The 24,991-nt window shown below is 39.4% G+C and overlaps 1 protein-coding gene across 8 annotated transcripts in view; it reads right to left on the bottom strand.

The window, feature by feature from the left end:
- Positions 1-24,991, bottom strand: part of ZFAND6 (zinc finger AN1-type containing 6) — a 64,327-nt gene that overhangs the window by 32,729 nt on the left and 6,607 nt on the right. For 2 of the 8 annotated variants that reach the window (XM_077874377.1, XM_077874403.1), the window contains exons 1-2: positions 13,489-13,581; positions 936-1,096 (exon numbers count right to left, since the gene is read on the bottom strand). The exons of 1 other annotated variant lie outside the window; for it this stretch is intronic. The gene's annotated coding sequence lies outside the window, so the exon portion shown is untranslated. Of the gene's footprint in view, positions 1-935; positions 1,097-13,488; positions 13,582-15,367; positions 15,393-22,463; positions 22,568-24,991 lie in introns of those variants that run through there. 5 more of the 8 variants (XM_077874383.1, XM_077874392.1, XM_077874413.1 and 2 more) reach the window with 5 other exon arrangements.

The raw sequence follows: 24,991 nt of genomic DNA on the forward strand, positions 1-24,991 counted from the left end.
AGAAAGTAAATTCATCTTCATGCAAATACCATTCCCTCCACTCCATGTGACAGTTTGCTCACAGCAACATCTTGTATTTTAATCACCTCATCTATACGTATCATGTATTCCTCTAAGGGGGAAAATCAAGTAAGAGTCTTACTCCTAAATCCATGTAGAAAAAAAAAAAACCAACACAAAACAAAGGAAACAAAAAATAAACAAAAGCAAAAACACAACCAGGGAACAGCAGGGGGGACAAAAAAAAAAAAAAAAAAAAAAAAGCCCCCACCCCCGCTGGCCTCCTGTTGATTCCTAAGGCAGTAACTTTTAATAAGAGAAAAATAATTTTTTCTTCAATAGGTACTTATATTATCAAAGCACCTTTAAAACACAAAGTTGGTAAGTTGAAGACTTCCAAACTGCATTTAGACAATAAGAATTTATTTATTTGGAAGTATATGCTTTGTCTGGTTAAACAGAACTATTTAAAAATTAAGCAATTTAATTGTAATTTAAATTATGAAATTATTCCTAAGAGCAATTTCCTATATTAATACAGAACACTGTATTCCCAAAATACATTTTTATGGTTGTTTGGTAAAAATATTAATATAAAAATGCTATGAAATCAACTGTAAAAGAAGCTGCAATCTTAAGAATTAAAACCTTTTGCTTCACTCTAATAAGATCAGTTAATACAAATTCCCATGCTTAAAATATATCTGAAAAAAGATGCATGATCACTGATACTTAATATTGTTTTTCTCAAAAATATTTTATAAATAAAAATCTACCACCCACTCCACCCTCAGTATCCTACCCACCAGAAAAAAAACAGACTCTAAAAAAAAATGTGTCATCATGCTGACTCAAGTGTATCGTCAAACACTTTAGATTTAAAAAATTTAGTTACTATTCCCAATGACCTAGGGCTACAGGTTAAGTCTACTCACACAGTTGAGGTTGATGGGCAAACAGCTGTCCTGTATCTTGAGACACACATTAGCCTCCTGCCTTCCCTAGCCTCATAAGCAGCTACTTAAAGTTTGAGTTTTATGCAAGAAAACATTGTAAAGCCTTCAGTGTTTTACTGCAGCAGACTTCAGATTCATTCCTGTAACACATTTAACATGAAACAGAGTTGAGACAGTTAAAATTGACTGTGTACATTTTAATTGTCTAAAATTTTTGAAGTGTTTTCACTATTATAGCTACATAAAAAGGCTTGTTGAAATAACAATAAAAACATTTTATTTGGTATTAGACACCAATGTATAAATATAGCAACATGTAACTTCACCATATAGATTTTTCTTCACCTGGCCCCAGGCTAGCTGAGCAAGAATTACTTTTTATATACCATCTATACCCAAAATAAGCAAAACTAGGTATACTTTTTTGCTTTTCTAAAGTTTAGTTAATTTATTTAGCACAAACAGCCAGCAACTAAAGAAAAAATTTTACAGTCAAAGGGGATGACTTCAGTATCCTTCGGACACTCCTGAGTAGAGAGAATGAGATCCCTGGTCCTGTTTTGATAGAGGTATGAGCTCGGTTTCGGACATCTACAGTATATTTACCCACAGATTCAAATTTCTATAGTAGCACTATTGTTACAGGTTTATCAAGTATTAGAAGGCTTGCCTGGAAAACAGAACTGCATTCAATCAAAGTGTCCTAGAATACCCAGGTTAACTACTTCCCACCTACACGTATAACATGGGCCTCAAATTTTCTACAAAAAATTTTAGGAGATGATTTAGTACTTCACAGAGTAAACTTACTAATTATAATAGCAACATGGTTTAGAAATATGAGAAGTAACATCCCAATACTCAAATTTCACTGAGCATTTTTAAAGTATTACTTAACACTGAAATAAGCTACTGCATATATAAAAGAAAATTGTTTATATTTTACTTATACTGTGCCTATAAAGGATTTAAGAAATAATTCAAGCCTCATAAAAGCTATAACTCGATGGAGTAACTTTCACACGAGTTGAAATATTTGTCCAAGAGTCTCCCCTGTGCTGCAGCAGAACTCAAACTTCTTGAGTGTCGCCCTAGGTTTAAATAAGCCTACAGTAAAACACAATAGCTAACAAATAAATGGTACCATATCTTGGGCTGTAAAACAGAAGCACACTTTCTGAATGATAACAATAACATTTAATGAGTGATTACAGTGTAATAGGCCCCATGCTGAAAATGTTACATGCACACTTAATCCTCATTCCACCATAAAGGGTGGGTACAATTATTACTTAACCCCTTACAGATTATGGAGCTGAAGAGTCTGGAGATGCTAGAAACCTGTTTAAGATCACAGAGCCAATAAGTTACAGAGACAGGCCCTGAATCCAGATTTATTTGTCTCCAAAGCCTGGTGCTTCGAGCATCAATCTAGATTAATGTGGTGCAACAGCAGTCCAGTGTCCTAATCAACCGCACCTAGAACAGGTACCTGGATATGGCTCCCCATGAGAAGGGATGGTGCTAATGAATGAATGCCATCAGGTAACCAACAGGATGGCTACAAATTCAGGAAAGCCATCTCTCACAAGAAACGACTGTGAGAAATGGAAGTAACCTAGGGAAGAGACAGAAAGCAATGCGTTTTGAAGGGCTGTTACAGAGGAGGAAAAGAGCAGGCTTATCTCATGTGGTGCAAAAGTACAGAATTTGAAACAATGTGTGGAAGTCTCAGAAGACAAATTCCAGTTCAACATAGGACACTTTCTGATTCTAGGGAATCCAAAAGCTGGAATAGACTCCCTCCTATATTACTGAGTCTGTGCAATTCAGTATTTGAACCTCAACTACCACAGTGAACACTGATTCAGCCAAAATGACCAAAGCACATTGAAAGTCTTTGCAGATGCAGGTTTGACAGGTAATAGTGTATACTGAGTCTCAAAGTTACCTCTCCACACATTGCTTATTACAAAATGAAAAATAACAATCCTTTAAATGGAAGAATCTGGCAGATACCACATTAACTAAAAGATAAAAAATTAATATCACTGATAATGGGACAGATGGGCATGTTGCCTCCTGATGTGATGTACTGAGAAGCACACGTCACTAGTGGAGCATCCCTGCCAACACTACAGCTCCTAAATTTAATCACAAGGACATATCAGACAAACCTAGATTGAGAGAATTCTGTAAATAAATGGTCACTCTTCAAACAATGTCTATGTCCTACAAGACAAGGAAAGGTGAAAGAAGTGCTCCTGACTCAGGGAAAATAAAGCAGCATAGTAACTAAATGCAGCAGGTGATTCTGGGCTGGATCCTGGACTGGAGAAAAATTAATGAAGGAAGGACATGATGGGAAAAAGAAATCCAAAAGTGGACTGTATTAGAGAATTCTATTAGATCAGTGTTAAGTTTCCTTTATTTGATAAGTGAACTGTCTTCGAAAATACAAGAATGGCCTTATCAGAAAATGTGTAAGCATTACATGGTAAACGGACAGGATGCACAAACTTACTGTCACACAGTTCAGAAAAAAATACAAGAGAGAATGAGAGTGAATGTGGCAAAGGATTAACAGTAGGTGAATCTTGCTAAGCGGTATATGGGAATTATTTTTTTTATATGGGAATTATTTATACTATCAATGTAACTTTCTATAATTGTGAAATGATTTCAAAATAAAATCTGAGAAAGATAAATATTTGAAGCTGATGTTCTAAGGATTCTGAATACCGAACAAGTGGACCATTATCCAATCTGATCTCCATATATTCAAACTCCTATCCAACAGCAACCTGAAGTCCTCTTTGATTAACCTATGTGGACGGATGACTTAAAAAGTGCTGAATGACGACACAGGCCATTCCACACCGATGATAAGGTATGACTCCGTGGATCTGAGTCAAGGGCACATGTGGGTCCTCCCAACCTTGTTACCCTGCTGCAACCTCCCCCAAACCACATAGCAGTCAGAGAGGCAGACCTCTCCCACTGGCCAACTGCTCTTTTTCAACTGGGGAATGCAGAAGGGTGCCACCTTGCTAAAAACTCCAGGTAAATTTCTGCTTATGCCAAGCAGCAAAGCAGAACCAAAACAGGAGATGAGTGATCAACAAGATGCAAGGAAAATAGTAAAACAAACATCCCTCCCCAAACAAAACTCAATAATGCCAATAAAAAGCTGATAGAGCACACATTCACTACAGAGCACCCGGAAAAGACAAGCTAACAGAATGTTAATCACTGAGAAGCTGGCCCCCAAATGGGTAATACACAACATTTCAGTGCCATGAAGCCATAAAATAAAGAGGGAGGAAAAAAGAGAGATAACAGTGAGGAATAATACGAAGCAAGCATGAGAAAGGCTACTAACACCCAGCTCATCTTCCTCCCCAGTGCCTTGGCCTATTTTCCCCTCCCTGTTTTCAGTTCAATTTAGTCTTCTCCTGTACTCCAGCTCACCTATGGTTATAAGGGTCTCTGTAAGACTAACAGCTGTAAGAGCACAGCTCTGACTACAGTATAACTATTTGCATGTTATAACCATACTCTTCCCCCCCCCCCCCCTTCAAGAGGCACAGAACAATAGTCTCTCTATTAGGAAAAATCTCACAAACAATTCACTTGGGAAAGGAGTAGAATGATAGCACTATGCGTACTAACAAAGAAGGCAGGAATCGGAGGGATAGATATCCAGCAATATTAGAAAGTCAAGGCTGAACAAAGATGAACTGGGAAGAAAGGATGATTGTAGTCTTCTATACTCAAGATCCCCTCCAACAGGTATGAGCATCCTGTGGCCCACTGTTTACTGTACTTTAGCTAATTCCAGATCAACTCTGTTACAGAGCTGCGGCCTTCTTTCAGGCAGGCTCTCTAGCAGATTAATCTCTGTAACCCAACAGCAAACTATCTTGTCTAAAGAAGGCACTTTATAGGCCCTTACAGAATGCTTAATTGCAAAACAAGGCAAAGGTACTTTATCCTGACCTGAATCCCTGTGTTTGTTGCCATTTTCTCAGGCAGCGCATTATCAAATCCTTTGCCCATTGGATCTATGCACTAGCTTTCCAAATTTTCCTCCGATCTCAATTCAAACTCCAATCTTTGAATGCTGCAGGTTGATGCCCTTTCTTTACAAGAATCATAATAATCCACCTTGTAAAAGAAAGCTAACTCAAACTTAAAATTTAAGTCAATTTTGGACCGAAAATCCTTAATTTAAGAAATATGGGATGTGAGGGGCACATGGGTGGCACAGTTATTGAGCATCTGAATCTTGGTTTTAGCTTGGGTTGTGATCTTGGGGTCTTGAGATCAAGCCCCACATCAGGCTCCACCCTCAGTGCAAAGTCGGCTTGAGATTCTCCTCCACACGCCCTCCCCCTGCCCCAAATAAATCAATCAATCTTAAGAAAAAAAAAAAAAAAAAAAGAAATACGGGTTGTGTATCCATATGGACATTTATATGTATACATACATATCTGGGAGGGCAGGAATCAAGTTTTCAGGCATTCTTTGCTTCTAAATCTATCTTACCTAACACTGCCAAGATTGTAACAGACACAAGGAGTTAGCTTTAAGCCAGCCAAAAGCAAAGACCAAGGAGAGTAGGATTCAAAATTCCAAGAGAGGGGCACCTGGGTGGCTCAGTCGGTGAAGCATCTGCTTCAGCTCAGGTCACCATCCCCAGGTCCTCTGATTAAGCCCCCCAGTCAGGCTCCCTGCTCAGTAGAGAGTCTGCTTCTCCCTCTTCTTCTGCCCTCCCCTGCCCCCCCCACCCTCTGCTTGTGCTCCCTGTCTCTTAAATAAATGTCTTTAAAACAAAACAAAAAACAAAAGTTCAAGAAAGAGTTAAAGAGTTCTCCTAACCCAACCTCTGAACAGTTTCCCTATATAACCTTTACATCAGTGTTTCTCAAACACATGGATTAACAGCAGAAAATCACAAATTTCTAGGTCCTAACCCACACCTACTTAAATCAGTTTCTGGAGACGGATACCAAGGATTAGCATTCTAACAAGCTTCCGAGGAATTCTTAGATTCAAATCTGAGAACCACTACTTTAGATACATACTGGGAAATATTATTTTAGCACAAAACACAGTAAAAACACAGTAAATACATATTTACAGCTGAAATGAAAACAAGTTTCAAATTACCACATTGTAACTTTGGAATAATTTCAGCCAACTAAAATTAGGTGAAAGGATGCATCTCAAAAGTAATGTCAAAAAACAATGGTTTCTCACTACAAACTCTGGAGAACCACTATTTAAAATTTTAGGAAGTGCTTTTTGTTGGCTGGACAAAAGCAAACATGGTCTGTAAGTAACCAAAGTAGCTGGTAGGGAACAAGTGGTTCCCTCCACTCTTCAGTAATGGACATAACTAAAATAAGAATGGTATTAGTAGACATCTGCTGCTCAGAACTTGGGGCAAAAATTTTTAGTAAAACTTGGAGGAGATGAGGGTTCAAGTACACAGGAAGAATTTTTCAAGATGGTATGTCCTGAACTAATACAGTGTTCTACTCCCAGGGTGATTATGGTCCATTTTATATGCTTTCCTCTGAAATGCTGGAAAGGCACTGAAGGCACCAGGATAGAACAGGAAATGAGCACTTCCAATTTCAGGATTACAGAATAAAACAGTTTCTCTCATACTCATGCAGTAACAAGGAGGACAAGAAATAGAACACAAATTCTGTCTTCAATGAAACACAAGACAAGTGTAACCCTGAACCACAATCCATTTACAATCACGGTGAGTGAGAGAAAGCCTGGAAGATGAATGACTAAAGGGAGGAAAAGCCAACAGGCTGAAGGCAAAGGGATGGATACAGCACAAGCCATCTGACCTGGAAAGAAACCTGAAAGTTGTTTGAAAAATGAAAATTTGTATAAAGAAAATTTAGATCTTCCCTCTGCTCACCAATCCCACTCCTACCTACAAAAAAGAGCTCAAAGTGCAAACAGAACAGTTTATCAGGCAAAACAGTGCATGTAAACAGAAGAACTGAAAAAAACATTACTTTTTGAAAGCCTCCTTGTAGCAAGCACTGAACTAATAAGCACTTTACTTTTTCAAAATTATTTTTAAGTTTAAGGAATTATAGTTTTCAGCATGTCACACATTTAAAGCATGTATATGATATATACTTCTTGAAATCTTAAGAGATACACTTAGCTCATCTTTATATTATTTAAATTACAAAACCAGTCCTCGTTGACCTCACTCCTCAGACTGGCATGTAAGGTGGAAAAGCTGTGGCAGCTGGAGGCAAAGAAACACTAGTTTGGAGAGTCAGAATCCCTGGCTCCACTCTCTCTGCCTCAATTATTTTGGGGGTGAACACCAATTAACACAAGAACATGGTCAATGCTACCCTCGTATACTAACACAAGTCAAGTCCTTCTTCACCGAGGAGCCTATTTTTCAGAGAGAACTGAGACTTTCATAAGCTTTTCCTGGGTTTCATCCTTTTTTTATAGAATAGGTAACACACGTGACATGTACACAAATAAATGTATGACTTCACAGAACAAAGCTACAATACATCTACTGTGCTTAAATTATTCCAAGATGTGGGACACCTGGGTGGCTCAGTGGTTGAGCACCTGCCTTCAGTCCTGGGCATGATCCTGGAGTCCCGGATTCGAGTCTCAACATCAGCCTCCCTGCATGGAGCTTGCTTCTCTCTCTGCCTAGTCTCTGCCTCTCTCTCGGTCTCTCTCATGAATGAATAAACAAAATCTTAAAAAAAAATTATTCCAAGATGTTCACATTTTGTAGAGAATAGCTATAGTTAATGTAGCTTCTTTTCCTGCTTTTTCTAAATTTCTGAAACCAACTACAATGCACTGAAGGTTTCCAGCAAAAAAGATGGAATGTGATTCATATTCCATATTCTGATTAGGCAAACATAAATTATAAAATAGTCAGATCTGTTGGGATTACGATCATTTGGAAACGCTCAGCTGTGGCCCCCACCTTACAGAAACTCAGTCACTATCTCGCTGCCTGTGCTCTCTGTACTATGGGCATTACTAAAAACTTGGTTGTCTAACTGTTGAAGAACCCAGGCCTAACAAAGGACAGCATTATAAAAAATTAAGGCAGCATTATTAAAAAAATAAAATCACATTAAAATTTTTGCCTAAATGAAACTCATTTGGTGAAAATAATTAGATAAGAGGTGCTAAGAACTGTTTCCTTAAAAAAGATATTTAATTATTCCAAGAAATCTAAATCATTATAATAATAAAACATGGCTTAGAGTTCAGTCATACACAGACCAGCAATTAAACATCCAGACTCCTCAGAGATGCCCCTATGCTCTCACCTACCCTCAGTCTCTAGTTTCACACACACCCCCTTACCTCATTCACTATTTCGAAAAAAAGATATATTTAAAAAACAAAACAAAACAACCCCATCACCTCATAGGTTACTATTCCACTGACTAAAAAGACAAGATCAATGAAATCCTACTTTGGAAGTTTTTGCTTTATGACTTTCTCTTCCTCCTACTTGCCAAATGGGATCACACCTAAGGAGACCTTATCTTTTGAAGAAAAACCTAGGATGTGTGATCTAACAACATGATAGAACAGTTCGCTGGAAAACACACGTACCTTTGAGAGGGTTGGAGGACAGGGCAGACATGTTAGTCTACCTCAAATTTCTGTACTGCTTCCAAACGTGATTCTGAATTTTATGGGCCCTAAAAGGTATGGTATTTCTGAAATACTCCATTCGTTTAGAAGGGCAACTAAAAATATTCAAGAACTGGAACACCCAAAGGCAGCATGGCTCCTGGAACCAGATCTCAAAATCTCCACGCCTGGTATCTTTTTTTTTTTTTTTAAATATACTTTTTAAAGATTTTATTTAAAAAAAAAATAAAATAAAATAAAAATAAAAAAAAAAAAAATAAAGATTTTATTTATTCATGAGCAACACAGAGAGGAGAGAAAGAAGCAGAGACACAGGCAGAGGGAGAAGCAGGCTCCATGCAGGGAGCCTAACATGGGACTCGATCTCCAGGATCACACCCTGGGCTGAAGGCGGCGCTAAACCGCTGCCCCTGCCCAGGATCACACCCGGGCCGCCCCTGGTATCTGTCTTTTTATGAACGAAGCTTCAGTCTTACAGCTCTAAAGTAAGAGCACAGAGCAAGTGTCTCCAAAATAAGACAAGCTAGTAGCTACATCAGAGGAGCAGGACGAGCCACAAGCAGAAGCGATAATGTCCATGACAAATGCTATACCTGTGTTGTCTCCTCTAATCTTCATAATGTTCCTTCCAAGTAGGGACCTGTGTCTCCTCCATTCTAGAGATGAGGAAACTGAGCTTTAGTGAGATGATGGAACCTGATCGGGACAAACCACTACTAAGCAGGAAAGCAAGGTTCTGAACCCAAAGAGTCTGACTCCAAAGCCCAAGCACCTATACATGCCGAAACCCCAAGAAGAGATGTGATACAGATTCTGACAGGTGAACTGTGGTCTCTAGTCAATTCAAGAGGCATTTCCTGAGTACCAAAAGTATGTGCCAGATACTGAAGAGGTACACAGACACATGCACACATGCGTACAGACACTCGATCTGGATTCAAATCCCTGCTTTACCATTCAATAGCTATGCAACCTGAGTAAGTTTCCAGCTTACAGCAGTGATTCAGGAAAAAATATGCATATATTTGTATACACATATACTTATAGAGAAACAGAAAGAAAAAAATATGATATGCAAATGGGACAAAGCAGAACAATTCAGAATCTGGGAAAAAGAAACAGGAGTTCCTTACACTATTCATGCAACTTCTATATTAAGTTTGAAATTAAATCAACATAAAAAGTTACAGAAACTCACAGCAGTATCAAAACAAAAAGTATGTGACCTTCTCTGGTAGCACTAACTGCTTAGGTTTAGAAGTAGAGTATATAAATGGTTGACCTGGTCCAAGATGAGAAACTCAAAGTTACTGAAGAAGTATCTGCAGCTACAAGGGAGGGAGAAGGAAACAAGAGTCATACTGAGATTGGGGGTTATAAAGCTTCAGAGTAAGTGGTGGGAAAAGGAGGAGGACAGCAGAACAACAGGAGGTTCCAGCAGAAAGACCTACACTAGTATTCAATGTTAAGAGTTGTGTGCAGTTGTTTAAGAAATTTAAATTCCCCCCACAATGAGATACCACTCATTATCTACTGGAGTAGCTACACTTAAAAAAGACTGACTATCACGTGTTAGTGATGGTGAAGAGAAAACAAATTTTCACACATTGCCACTGGGAATGTAAAAGATTGTGGGAACTTAGGAAAAGTTTGCCATTTCTTATAAAGTTAAACTTGCAGTTATTGTATGATCTAGTAATTCCACTTCTAGGTTTCTATCCAAGAGAAACAAAAATGTATGCCACCCAAAAACTTCCACCTAAATGTTCACAGTGGCATTAAGACTAGCCCAAAAGCTGGAAACAACCCAAATGTCCACTCCTGGTAAGCGGAGTAGTGACATTTGGTATATATCTACATAATGAATACTACCAAGCCAAGACCATTCAATGGCAGAAAGGGCAGTCTTTTCAAAAGCCAGTGGTGGGAAAACTGGATCTCCATATGCAAAGGAATGAAGTTTGCTCCTTACTTTATACTATGTACAAAAATGACCTGAAAATGGACAAAACACCTAAACATATAAACTATAAAACTCCTAGAAGAAAACATACCGTGAAAGACTGGATGTTGGATTTAGCAAGGATTTCTTGGAATATGACACCAAAAGCACAGGTAACAAAAGATAATTTGAACATTATCAAAATTTAAAAATTCTGTCCAAAGGACACAATCAACAGAGTAAAATGGCAACCTGCAGAATGGGAGAAAATATATGCAAATGCTATCGTCAGATAGGTATCCAGAAAGTACAGAGAACTACAACTCAAAAACAAAAAACCCAACCCAATCCAAAAATGGAGCAGAGAACTTGGACAGACATATCCCCAAAGAAGACATACTAATATATGACCAAGAAGCACATGAAAAGATGCTCAACATCTGAGCAATCATTAGAAAATGCAAATCACCACCACAATGAGATACCACTTCATACCACCTAGATAGCTAATTTCAAAAAGGCAAGTATTGGTGAGAATGTGGAAAAATTGGAACCCTTGCACAATGGTGGTGAAAATGTAAAATGGTAGAGCTTCTACAGAAAAGTTTGGTGGTTCCTCAGAAAGCTAAATGGAGGATGACCATATGATCCACCAACTCCACTTCTGGGCATATTACCAAGATGTGAAAACAGGAACTGGAACAGTTACTTCTCCCCCAGAGTTTACAGCAGCACTACTCAAAACGGCCAAAAGGCAGAAAGACCCTGAATGTCTGTAGATAGGTGAATGGTTAAACAGAGTAAGATATATATACTCACAATGGAATATTAGTCTTTAGTAGGAGTGAAATTCTCATACTAAGTGAAATAAGCCAGACACAAAAGGACACATTCTGTTTGATTCCACTTTTACAAAGAACCTCAGGTGCACCATGCTCAGTTGGTAGAGCATGAGCGTCCTTTTTTTTTTTTTTTTTTTTTTTTTTTTGAGCATGAGACTCTTAATCTTGGGGTCATGAGTTCAAGCCCCACACTGGTGTAGAGCTTACTGTAAAACAACAACAGAGAGAACTTCAAATAGGCAAATTCACAGACACAAATAATAGGAATCACTGGGCAGCAGGGATGGGGAGTTCCTGTTTAATGGGTACAGTTTCAAGACAAGTTCTGGAGATGGTCAGCAGTAATGGCTGCACATTAGTGTACATGCATTTAATACCAATCAACTCTACACTTAAAAATGATTTAAGTGGTTTATTTTTATGTGTATTTTACCACAATAAAAAATAAAGAAAAAAGGACCAAGCTAATGACAGGTGTTACAACATGGATGCATCTCAAAGACATGCTGGTGACAGTAGGCAAACTCAAAAGACCACATTAATATATATTCCATTTAAATGTTCAGAAAGAACAAGTCTACAAGGGACAGTGACTAGATATATTGATTACCCAGGACTGGGGCTGGGGAATGAGACCTGTTTATAAACAGGCTTGAGGGATCTTTTCAGAATGACGGAAATGTTCTAAGTGGAGTGTGGTAATAAACACATAACTTTGTAAATGTATTTAAAATTACTGAATTGGGGCAGCCCCGGTGGCGCAGCGGTTTAGTGCCACCTGCAGCCCAGGGTGAGATCCTGGAGACCCTGGATCAAGTCCCACGTCAGGCTCTCTGCATGGAGCCTGCTTCTCCTTCTGCCTGTGTTTCTGCCTCTCTCTCTAGCTCTCTCTCTCTCTCTCTCTCTCTCTGTGTCTCTATGAATAAATAAAACCTTTAAAAAATAAAATAAAATTACTGAATTGAACTCTTACTAAATGGGTGAATTTTACATAATACAGAGATCATTAAAAAAAAACCTCACAGACCTTCCGGTGTGGGTACAGATAAACTAGCTTTTACACAGACTAGCTCACCTTTCTGGTGAGAATATGAAGTAGTATAACTTTTCTCTAAAACAATAAGTTAAAAACGCATATAGTCTTCGACCTAAAACTCCACTTCTTTGAATTTACCCTAAGGACATAATTATCGTGGCACTATGTCTAACAATAAAATAATCAGTCCCAAAGTAAAAAGAATATCTGGTGGTTACACAAACTATGGTGCTTTGTGTGACAGAGCACTGTGCAGCCATGAGCCATGATGCCCTTGCCTACCAGACTCCCATAAGCAGCTCTACTGCAGAGCCTATTTCCTTTAACCTCCTATACCATCTGCAACTGACACATCACCTTAGCAGGCAGCACACATTCATGTTTTAATAAAGAATAATCACATGGAAAGATCTCACATTATGAAACTGTGATTTCTCAAAAAACTAAAAATAATATATTTGCATGTACATAGGAAAAAAAGCCTAGAAAGATATAAAAGCAAAATATCCACTTTCATCCCTAGGTAGCTAGACTGTAAGTGAATTTTTTTTGGTCTATTCATTTTAAAAATTTTTAATAATTAATATGTATTACACTTCCACAGGTGGAAAACAATTTCAGAGGTGGAACTGCTTCAAGCAATAAGGTGTAAGGATTGGTCTTTGGAGTGGGTTGCTAAAGCTCTATGGATACACAAGTCACCAAGTTTTAAAAATTTAATTTATTTATTCAATAAGAATTAAGTATTTCTTATGTGCCAGCCACTGTTATAGGCTCTGAGGATACAGGAATAAAAAAAAAAAAAAAAAAAATCCAAAATCTCTTCATTCACAGAAGTAGAAAGTCACATGGATGGCTGAATGGGATGAAGCAGAACTTAAATCAGGTGCCAAATCCTCAATAAACATGAAAATGATGTAGAGAAAATAATGAATAGGAAAAAAGCTATGATAGATCACTAGGTTTTTGCCTGGAAGAGTAATAATGATCTGCAAATAACAAATGGAGCTAGAAAACACAGACCTCACATCCCTTTTAACTTCTTGGTGTGGAGTATGGCATCAGCTGCCACCAATTTCAAGTAGAAAGTACAATTTCACAGTAGAGTGGTGGCTTCTGGGAAGAGAAAAGTTGCAGTTAGGGGCAGGTGACAAAGAAATATTCTGTGAAGGGTTAAAGATCTTGTTCCTTCTAGAAAAGAGCTGTAGAGCACAAAGTAGAGTACACTGTACTTGGCATAAGAATAAAGTGGGCATTGCAGGAATTAAGTGACCTCAAAATTCTTCACCAAGTTTAGGCTGCAGCCTAGGAGGCATTTTGAAGGTCAAAGATACAAGAGGATCATGATGCCTCAGGTGCTGGGCCAGCATGTCTCATTTATCTGTGTGTCCTCAGAGTCTAATAGCCAGCCAAGTGTGCAGGCTAATAGTGTCGAACACCCTCAATGGTTTACTTCAAAATTCAACACTGCTTGAGAACTTGTTCCAAAAAAATACCTCTGCCTGACAGTAATTTCTTTCAAGGAACTATCACTCACTTTGCCAACTTGGCTTACTAACTCGCTAGTCAATTTTGATCTCTCTTTCAAATGGAAATTAGTAGTTAGGTCCTTGATCCTTCAGATCTCACCCTTTTATGCAATTATACCTGGTTTAAGTCCACATCTTCCCACTTTTGGCCAGTCACACTTCAATCATTAGACAGATCTCATGATAAATCTCACCTAATCTCTTGTCTTCTGAGCTTATTTTCAGTAACTACCTGTGTACTATACTCACTTCCCCTGCCCACATTACTAACCAATGAACCTGAGCACCAGGTATCTTAAATGGTCTATGCTTAAATAGATTTAAAGAAAGGCAGAGTGACCTCAATTCAAACTGCTGTTGATTCTTACCAGCAACGTAACCTTGAACCCCTTCTGCTGCCACTCTACTGCCAAAGTAAATACTCAAGCAAATATACCTGGTCAGACCACTCCCCAGATCAATAACCCAATGACTTTCCATCACTAAGAGAATGGACTCTGCTGGCCTGCCTATCCAGCCTCGTTCTCCTGTCATTCTTTCTTAAGGGGGTCTTGAAGCTCCCCACGTCTATGCTGTTAATCATTATCTTGCAAGTGCTTTACTCTCCAGCTACAAGACCCACCCTATTCCATACCTTTTATTCAATCTGGGTAACTTTTAGTATCTTCTTAATCTTAGTATAAGTACTTTCTCCTCTATAAAGTCTTCTCTCACTCTCTGCTCTTATTAAAACCTGAGGTCTTGGGACGCCTGGGTGGCTCAGTGGTTGAGCATCTACTTTTAGCTCAGGTCATGATCCTGGGGTCCTGGGATTGAGTCCCACATCAGGCTCCTTGCTGGGAGCCTGCATCTCCCTCTGCCTGTGTCTCTGCCTCTCATGAATACATAAAATCTATAAAAACAAACAAACCTGATGTCTTTTCCCTTTCTATCTCCAAACATTTTAATCCTTCTGGATAGGTTTCCCCAAGATATCGTAAGTTCCTGCCAAAGCACCTAGTAGGTGCTCAAGAAATCTGCGGAATATCTGTCAATGTGGGTACCACTACCAGGAGTTCACAGGGCTAGAAGATTAAAAATAATAAAGAAGAAAGCACAGTGCTCAGTACACCACCATTTTATCTGCACCATATCCACCTCAGAAATTTTTGTAAAAAGAAAATTAAGAAAGGTAAAGATAGGGTAACTGATGAATAAATCTCCACAAAAACTTCTAATTTTGAGCTCACAGTAAATCAAAGAACCAGAAGATGTGAACTCAGCAAAAGGTGGGGAGAAGTCATGGTCCCAGCCTTAGAGAGACCCACTAGAGCTGGAATTCCACCAATTCTATCATCTGACACTCACTGGAATAAGAAAGGTGTACTCCTTACCTTTCCCAGGAAGTCATCTGGCCTTGAGATCACAATCCTAAAGTTCAAGAAGATTAGTAAAATTACTTCGATTACCATGGAGCTTCCAAAACAATCCTGGCAGTCTCCCCACCTTGAGTATCTTTTCTTCTCCAAGCAAATCTGAATGGCAGGATCATGCACTGGTGTCAGACCTGCCAAACTGAACGTGCCATAACCAGCTGTCTGACTTTAGTAAGTGGCCTAAATTCCCTATGCACCTCAGTATCATCACCCGTGGAACAGACAATGAGACTCAGCTCACGTACTGTTTGTTGTGAGGATTTGAACAGTTAAGTATGGGAACAAAAGGAAACCTCAAGTTGATAAAGAATATCTACAAAAATCCTACAGGTAACATCACACCTGATTGTGAGAAACTTGAAGGTTTCCCACAAAGTTCAGGAACATGGCAAGTATGTACCCTCTTTTCAACATGGTACTAAAAGTACTACCCACTGCAATAAGACAAGAAAAAGAAATAGAAGGCATACAGATTACAAAGGAGGAAATGAAATTGGTTTTGTTCACAGACAATATCATCGCCTATGCAGAAAATGTGAATTAACGACAATACAAAGAAATCTCATGAAACTAGTGATTACAGCAAAGTTGCAGGATATAAGGTTAATATATAAAAGTCAATTGTTTTCTTATACAACAATGATTGTGAAATTGAAAACCTAATACCATTTATGTCAGCAACCAAAAATGAAATACCTAGGTTGTATAAATCTAACAAAACACATATAATCCATATTAAGAAAACTACAAAACTCTGCTGAATGAAATCAAGAAAGAACTAATAAACACGGGGATATTCCATGTCCATGGGAAGACTCAGTATTATCCAGGTGTCAGTTCTTCCAAACTTAATCTACAGATGCAATAAAACCCCAGTCAGAATTCCTACAAGGTATTTTGCGATATAAACAAACTGATTCTCAAGTTTATATGGAGAGGCAAAAGACTCAGAAGAGCCAATACAAGGTTGAAGGAAAACAGAGCTGAAGAGCTGACACTGCCCAGCTTCAAGATTTAATATGAAGTAGTCAAGCCATATTGTATTGGTGAAAGAACAGATTACTAGAATAAAACAGAGAACCCAGCAACAGACCCATATAAATATAGCCAACTGATCTTTAATAAAGGAGCAAAGGCAATACAACCACGTTGGTCTTTTCAACAAATGGTGCTGGAACAACTAGACATCCACCTGCTTACTGGACAAGTGGAAATTTATATGGCAGCCACCAAAGCAGGAAAACTTTGGTGGAAGGCAGATAAGAGTTTCTCTTTTATTACTCTCTACTGTTTCAAGGTTGTCCCTTTTCAGGTGAAAAGAATAAAGCTTTACTCTACGTCCAAAATAAATAAATTTAAAAAGCAAGAAGAAGAAGGCTGTCACTGCTGTAGTCTCAAACGTATCTAACCTTCAAGACCTGCTTCAGATTTTACTTTTTTAGAATTTCTTAATTATCCTACCTCATAGTATCTTTCTCCCTGCTGAGCTTCTACAGCAATCATTTATAAACAAACCACAATTTGGCACCCAGTAACATAAAACACTGACTTATAGGGCAGAGAATATTCAGATGCCCCAATTTATTCAAACAATAAGTGAACTTGCTAAAGAAAAAGGTCTTTCAGCACTTTGGCAAACTCACTTGATTAGGTGACTGGGTCAGACTACTTGACTAGCCTCTGTGAACACAGCTCAATAAGAATTTGCTTACTCAACTATTATTTTTAGGCAATTAATGAGACTTTTTTGGTGTGGGTTTTCATCTTAAATAATAGGCCAAGATTAATTTTTCCCACTAAAACTGATTCTATTTTATAAAGTTCTATAGCTACTGAGAGTTGGTATCCATTGAAAAAAGATACACTATACACTTTCAAGCAATTAATTAAAAAGATCGTATTTTCTATTCACCTACACTAAGTTATACATTTTTAAATTCTATATTTGATTATTGTAAAATACAAAACTTAAAATCTATTAAATGACCTATTACTTTGCATTTGTATCAAATAAGAAAATAGCAAAAGATAATTCTGGATAATAAAGTATGGCAAATTAAAACTTTTGAGAGTACTACAGAATTTCCTGCCTCTAAAATACCTGAATGGTAAAAACAAACAAAACAAAACTACCATGTCTCTGTTTACCTCGATTTTCCTTCTGCAAAAAATCAGCTGCAGTATTTAACCTTTTGTAGTGATACAATGTTGGGTGCAAAAGAACATATACCACCATCATGCAGTCACTTATTTGACCTGTGTTCACAGGTACAAGCTTCCTACACCTGGTCACAGAAGTACACACAAGGTCTACTAGAAGAGCCATGTAAAGAGCCCATTAGCATTTCAAATAGCTCTGATAAGCGATTTCCCACTTTGCCTAATCTTCCTCTTACACAGCTAGGTGTCAAGCTTTTTATGAAACATGAAGAATTTAACAGCTTTGAAATTCAAAACCAACTAGGTATGAAAAACTACCTGTATCTTTCCTATATCTCATATTTATCTTCTTATATTTTGGGGATGCTAAAATCTCTTAGATCTTTTTTGGAGTGTTCTAAAAAAAATTGTCAAAAATGTTTTCTTGAAAACCCTTAAAGCACTTTTAGACTCCAGCAACAAGTTTTGAGTATCCTCTAGACTAAGGAGGAACTGCAAATAGTTAGTGAGAGGATGAAATGAACTGGTGTGTGTGTGGGCGGGGAGGGGGGTGAAGAAGCAAGAGGCCAGCTTAGGAGGGAACATGGCTCAGTAGTTAAGAGGTAGGACTTTGCTCTGGCACACTTGAGTTCAAAGTGTGCTAGCTGCTCACCAGCTAAGTCAACCCTGGACAAATTATTTAGCCTTTCCAAATTGTCTCACTTGTTAAATGAAGGTAACCGTACTTAACCTCTTAAAGTTGTTTGGGGACTACCTCAGAGAATGCTTAGCACAGAATTAGCTGGTATTATTCTCGCCCTAGGTAGCTAAGACAGTTCAAAGGGCAACAAGAAACACTGAAGAATTTTAAGCAGAGAAAAACAGACACAGCTGCACAGTGGAGAATGTAGAGAGACAAAACTGGAAGTGAAGATGAGTTAAGAGACTGTTTTAGTAATCTAAATAAGAAGCCATGGACCCTAGATGCCATGGATTTTAAACTGATAGGAGAGATAGGTGGCTGGCTCAGTTTGTGGTGTGTTTGACTCTTGATCTCCGGCTTATGAGTTCAAGCTCCACGTTGAGTGTAGAGAGTATTTAAAAGTAAAATCTTTTAAAATAGATAATCAGAATTGATAGGACGTTGAGGCTCACTGTGGGTAAAGAAGGAAGAATAAAAAAAAATAGATCTTGCATACCACCCATTTTCTGGGACAGGGAAGAAAGGATTGTAGGATACTGCTGGGAGGGCAACAAAAGGCAGTTAAAATTTAGCCTTGCTGAGTTCCACATAGGTACAGAAGAGAGACCTTTGTGAGCTGGATGGACATGGGTTTCAAGTGCAACTAAAAAAATCTGGATTTAAGATACAGATCTTGGAATCGTTACTACGTACAGGCAGTTAACTAAAGATGTGGTCCTAGAGTTCACCCAAGGTTAGCCTGAGAGGAATGTTATGGTCAGAATCCTATGAAATTTCAATACTTAATGGTTTATAAAGAGGAAACATTTGCAAAGGACAGAGATCACAAAAAAGAAGCTGAAGCAATATTCTAAAACTCACTGGAAGAGTTTCAAGAAGAATAAAAGGAGTTAACAGTGCTAAATTTTACTGAGAAATCAAGTACATATTCAACAAAAAAGTCCACTGGTGGGGGAGGAAGGTGCTTATATTGGGGAGGAAAGGAAAGAGGTATAAAGACAGATGATGGATCTGCTCCTTTTTACCAAAAACAAAATGTTTCAAGTTCCTTTTTTCTAATAACTATGAAAAATTAGATTTAAGACAGGTTCTCAGACACATCAATTAATAAGCACTTTCTAAGTTATGAAGAAAAATTACTTCCTAAAACATTTACCTACTTTTGTAAAGAAGTCACAAAGGAGAACACTGCAAAACTGTAAAGTCCCCCCTATTTCAAGGAACAAAGCGACTTTGTAAATACTAAACCACTGGTTCTAGGTTCTCTCAAGTTTTACCAACTTAACTGCCCATTAAAATTTTGCCCTATGTCATTAGGAGGAAAAAAAAAAAATCACTCCATTTCCCTTGAATGGAGACATTTAACAATAGAAGCTCTGAATGTATTTAATATTCCCTCTCAGATCACTGTTTTTTCTAATCCTTAATAAAATGGAGTTATCACTATTTTTTTTTGGCTATCATTATTTTTATCTTGCCTCAGTATTAGTTCAATTTAAGAGTTTTCTTCTCCCTCTAGAAAATTGGTTTCTACTCTGAATGAAACCTACTTACCGAAAGGCTGCGACTCCCTAGTGTTGTTAACCAGAGAGCAGTACAGTAGACACACAGCACAGCCACTTTTACAGGTGCTCACTTCTCTAAGTGCTGGTGTTCCCAGAGCCCCAGAGGAACAGGTCCCCCATTCAAATGTGAGCCACAGCTAAACCTGCAAAGGCTTTCATTAAAATAGTTAAATTTACAATTATCTTCGTCTCTATAGAGTAACAAGATCAATCTGTTAAGATTGGAAAAAAAAAAAAAAAACCACACACTTTCTCAAATTCAGAACAAAGGAAAGATTGGTGATATAAATATTGAAGCACCAACACAAATTTCAAAAATTCAAGTGAAACTCAAGTTCTATTCAAGAATGAAGAATTTATCTGTGTAAATTCTGATACAGCCACAAAATTTAAATGTATGGGAAATGTGTTTCATGGTAACTATTTCAGTAATTAAAACTGTTGAGTTTTAAATCCTCCTCCACTCCAAACATTAAGAGAAATCCTAATGTCTGGAAAACTCACCCAAATCTTCACCCAAAACAGACATTTAAAAAAGCTTTACCCTGAAAAAACAAAATACAATAACCAACAAAGCAATATTAACTTTGGAGGTTGGAGACATGCTGTTATCAGTAATTGAAATAAAAATTCACAGAAAATACGTTAAATTATTTAAACTGCAGCTGTGCTCAACTACTGTTGCATCAGTGAGTTAGAGCTTAACCCAAGATTTATCACTGCCTCCCATTCATCAATTAAATGAGCACTTTTAATCGTTTTGAATTTTGCTTTAAAACAACTTTTTAAAAGTTTATTCTGGAACATCAGTTAACAAGTTGATACCCTGAGCAGTCACGCCTAGCCCACTGAACACACTGGCTGTTAAGAGCACACGATCAGCAGTCATTGCCAAACAAAGAACACTCTTAAAGACAAAAACAACACAGGTCTAGTACCACTGTGTGTGAGTGCAGTCATCTTCTCACATTTAATTGAAAGCCTATGCAATACTAAAAAGGTGTTGATATACCATTTTAAAATCTAGATCCACGCATACTAATTCTGTTTCTCTCCCATATAAAAAAACCCAGAGAAGCACAAACAGTGACAAAGGCTGTCCACACCTGTTCAGAGGCAGGTAATGTTAAGTGGCACCACTGCAGCTCCTCTCTAAAAAAAAAAAAAAAAAAAAAAAAAAAAAAAGGTTTCTGACAGATCTTGCAAGAAAATACTTACTCCAATATGTGCTTACTAGAAAAAGCATCTACTAGAAAACCTGGTCTGAACAGGAAGGCTGATGTAAAACATTAAGCCCAGTACTGACAGAAATACATACAATGAGTAAAATACCCAACAAAGATATAATCGCTCACTTAAGCAGGTAAAAATTTTTCCAATTTCCTTCAGCTCGCTTTAATGTCCAGAAAATGACTTTATATTCATCTACATCTTGGAAAATGGGATTTAAAATAGGTCATTAGTTTAGGCAAAAACTAGTCACCCAATCAGAGAGCTTCAGAGGCACACTTTAATAGAACGCTTAAGGGGATGCCCATTAGAAAAATTTTGAAGCACGTCCTGCTGGTGGCAATATAAACTGGTACAACCTCTCTAAGAAGCAATTTGGCCAATCAAGTGTTCATATTCTTTGATCTAGGTAAGCCCACTGGGGATTTTTCCAGAAGAAGAAAAATCTTGCGGGGGGCGGGGGGGAGGAAGTATTTTTAAATGTACACACAGAAGTCTGTTTAATGCAATACTATTTAAAATGGTGAAAACGTGGGAACAACGTAAACACAATAGGCAAAAGACTAAGTATATCTTAGGTCCTACTAACTTTAACGGATTATAGAACTAAAATTTAAAAAATGTTAACCGATAACACAGTTTACTGAAAAAAAATGTAAAACTGCACTTATTTGCAATTATGGGGGGAAAAAATGCAAGAATCTGGTAAGGTACAAAAGAAAAGAGTAAAAACGAGCAGAGCACAGCACAGCACAGCACAGCACACAGGGATGCGGGGTGCGGAGCGCGGGGTGCGGAGCGACTTTCCGGCTCCGGCCCCGCCGCGGCCGCGGAGCGCTCCGAGCAGCAGCCCGAGCAGCCGGCGGCCGGGCGCGGACCAGCCAGCGGGGCCGAGGCTCCGGGCGCCCTCGGGACGCGGATGCCGACCCCCGAAAGTTGCGCCCCGCGCCCCCCGCCCCCCGCCGCAGCCCGCACGCGGAGAGGCGGACGGGGTGGGGGGCGCGGGGGGGCCGGAGGGGGGCGCGGGGGGGGGCCGGGGGGGGGGAGCCGCGCCTCCACCCAGCCCCCGCCCGCCCCCCCCCCCCCGCCCCTGCACGGTCCGGGCCGGGGCAGGTCGCCCCCGCGCCCCCCGGGACCCCGCGCCCCCCCGGCGGGGAGGGCGGAGGCGCCCGCCGTCGGAGGGGACCCCGGCCCCCACTCGGGCCCCAACTACGGAGCCTGACGAACAAAGTCAAGTTTGATCCTCTCAACACCTATTTCCTGTCCAAACAGCCCTTTTGTTCTGCTTCCCTGCTTAATGTTCATGTTCGGTTTGCAGCAGAAAATAGCACAATGACACAACCTAGCACACACAGAAACATAAAGGAGCAAGAGTGTAAAATAAAGAATTATTAGAAGATCGGAACAAAAAGCCTACCAACAAAACCTCCACAATTTTCTGTTTGCTTCCCCTCAGATTAACTTCACTTGAAGCCGTGCTCCCCGGCAACCGAGCCTGCACGGCAAGCCCCGCCCCCAGCGCGCCCACTGGCCGCCGCCGCCAGGCCCCGCCCCACCCGGGCGGCTGGCCGCGGTGATTGGACGCGGCTGACATCCATTACTTTAAAGAACTTTTCCTCGCTAGCAGGTTAGGTCGCGCGGCCGAAACCCGCTGATAAGCTGGTTTCTTAAAGAGACAGGACGCAGGGTTTCGGTTTCCCCTCGCGGAGTGTTGGCTCACTCTTTTGTCTCGGGGAGAACGCGCACCCCGCGGTGCCCCGACCGAGTGCAAGCGCGGCAGCAGACACGATGCTCCCCGCCTGCGTCCGATCGTGCCCCCGCACAGCCACGGAGGGACACTGAAGCTCTGTTCACTCACGCTCCCTTTTCAACAGTTCACGTTTGTTTTAAGGTGGCAAACAGAAAATCCAATGCAAAATTTCGCCACACTGAACAAAACGATATTTTCCCTAAGACTTGAAAATAGGATCATTTAAGTCATGGAAAATAGAGAGCCCTGAACCACCAAATGCAAAACACTCCTTTCTGCGCCATCCGAGTCCCGGCCGCGTCCTGAGCATCAGCCGGGCCGAGAACGTGGGGGCCCAGCCTCTGCCGTCTCCACTGCCAAGGGCACAAACACCTGCAGCCGGGACAGGGCCGCCTCGGGGGCAGCCTGGGCACCGCAGAGGGGCAGCGACGCAGGCAGAGGCCGCGTGCCCTGAGCGCAGGGCCGGCCAAGGTCAGGAGGGCTTGAGTTGTTTCAGTTTCCAATTCCTGTTGCTTTCTAAACACGGGTAAACCCGACCGTGCACCACACCTGAGCATCACTTAGTTCACCTGGGGGTGCAGCCCACCTGAGTATCCCTTAGTTCACCAGGGCTGCAGCCAAGGGCAAGGTCTTCCTCTGGAAATCCCGGGTGACAGGACAAGTCACCTGCGGGGCTTCTAAACATCCCACACAAACACTTTACCCAGGACTCCGTTTGCTGTATTTTAGTACGTTTACTTCAATTAAAACTCCGTATGTCCTAGTAGCTTGGCCCACCAAATATTACTCTGACATGAATCATTACCTGATTGAATGGCATTTAACTTGTTCAGTAAAGTATGATTCTCAACTCTACCAAAATTTTAAGTGATTTATAAAAATAAAACCCAAAAAGTAAAGCAAATTAAAGTTTCTTAAAAACGCTTTCAATAAGTTTATATAAGAATATTTCACGTTAAATGTACAGTTTTTAAAGTCTAAAATTTTGCATTTTCCCTCAGAAAAATCCATATATTAGAACACAAAGCCAACAAACTTGTTTTGACTACAAAGAGAAGTCTGTACGAAACTGAAAATTCACATAATTGCAACTAGACATGAATATGGAGTAATACCCTGCAGAAGCCCAAACAGCTGCATCATCTATTATGCCTTTTAAGTGGACAAATTGAAAGAGCCAATTCACAGAGGCCTAGTCCCAAGATGCTTTGCAAGGATTCTCTGCCCTGAATGCCCAGTACTTCACAAGTCAAGTTGAGGTCTTCTTCCCACTCTGGCAAAGTAACACTGGAAGCATAAGAGGTACAGGAACAAGTAACAGAAAGAATACAAAATTTTAGTGACAGCATAAATTTGAAAGAAAAAAAAAGGTTTTAGATGGCCAGAATTTGACAGGGCTATAGAAAAAGAGATGGCAAGCATTTAAATCTTAAAATTTGGCAAGCATAAAATTAGTAGAGTTACGGGAACCAAAATAACTTTTGCTCCATTCTCAATTTTTCACTTCAGTCAATAATTTGTATAAAACAGACACGTATTACATACACTAAAATAACACCAGGACCACCCTCAATCTATAACCAAAAAAGAAATACAGATATGATTATACCAGACCATTCAAAGGTCTCTAGGATCTACTTGAAAGAGCTTCATGGTGATAAATGTCATTTTATATACGCGGATTTTATTCCACTTCAAAGTCTGTAGCAGAAGAAAACAGCAAAAATAAATAAAAGGAAAGTAATATCACAACTGAGATTATTTGAAAACAATATTGCTTCATAGGAACATGGAGCCTGCAAATGCTCCAAGGCTTCCTGATTGCATGTGACAATATCACTTTTTGAACATCAAGGATTCAAAGGATGTACTGTATATTCTTGGTGGGGGAGGAGCTCAGAAGCTTTCTCAAACCTATCAACTAACAATGGAGAGGATAAGCCAGAACAACTGGTCTCATCTCATTTTAAAAAGACCCTGCATAAGGAATTAAGTACCTAGACCATCAAGAGTAACTTTCAGTAGGTACAGAGCAGGGTGAAAATGTCCTCAGGATTTTAAAGGACTGAGAGAGGAGGTCAAACTATTCTTCATACAACAAAAATTAATCCTTGGTATCATCCCTGGGTGCTAACAGGTGGGTCTAGGCAGTAGTTGATAAAAGGCCCAGCTTGACATTCACAAAGCATGACTGG

This window comes from Canis aureus, chromosome 2 (genome assembly GCF_053574225.1).
Source record: "Canis aureus isolate CA01 chromosome 2, VMU_Caureus_v.1.0, whole genome shotgun sequence".
NCBI lineage: Eukaryota > Metazoa > Chordata > Mammalia > Carnivora > Canidae > Canis > Canis aureus.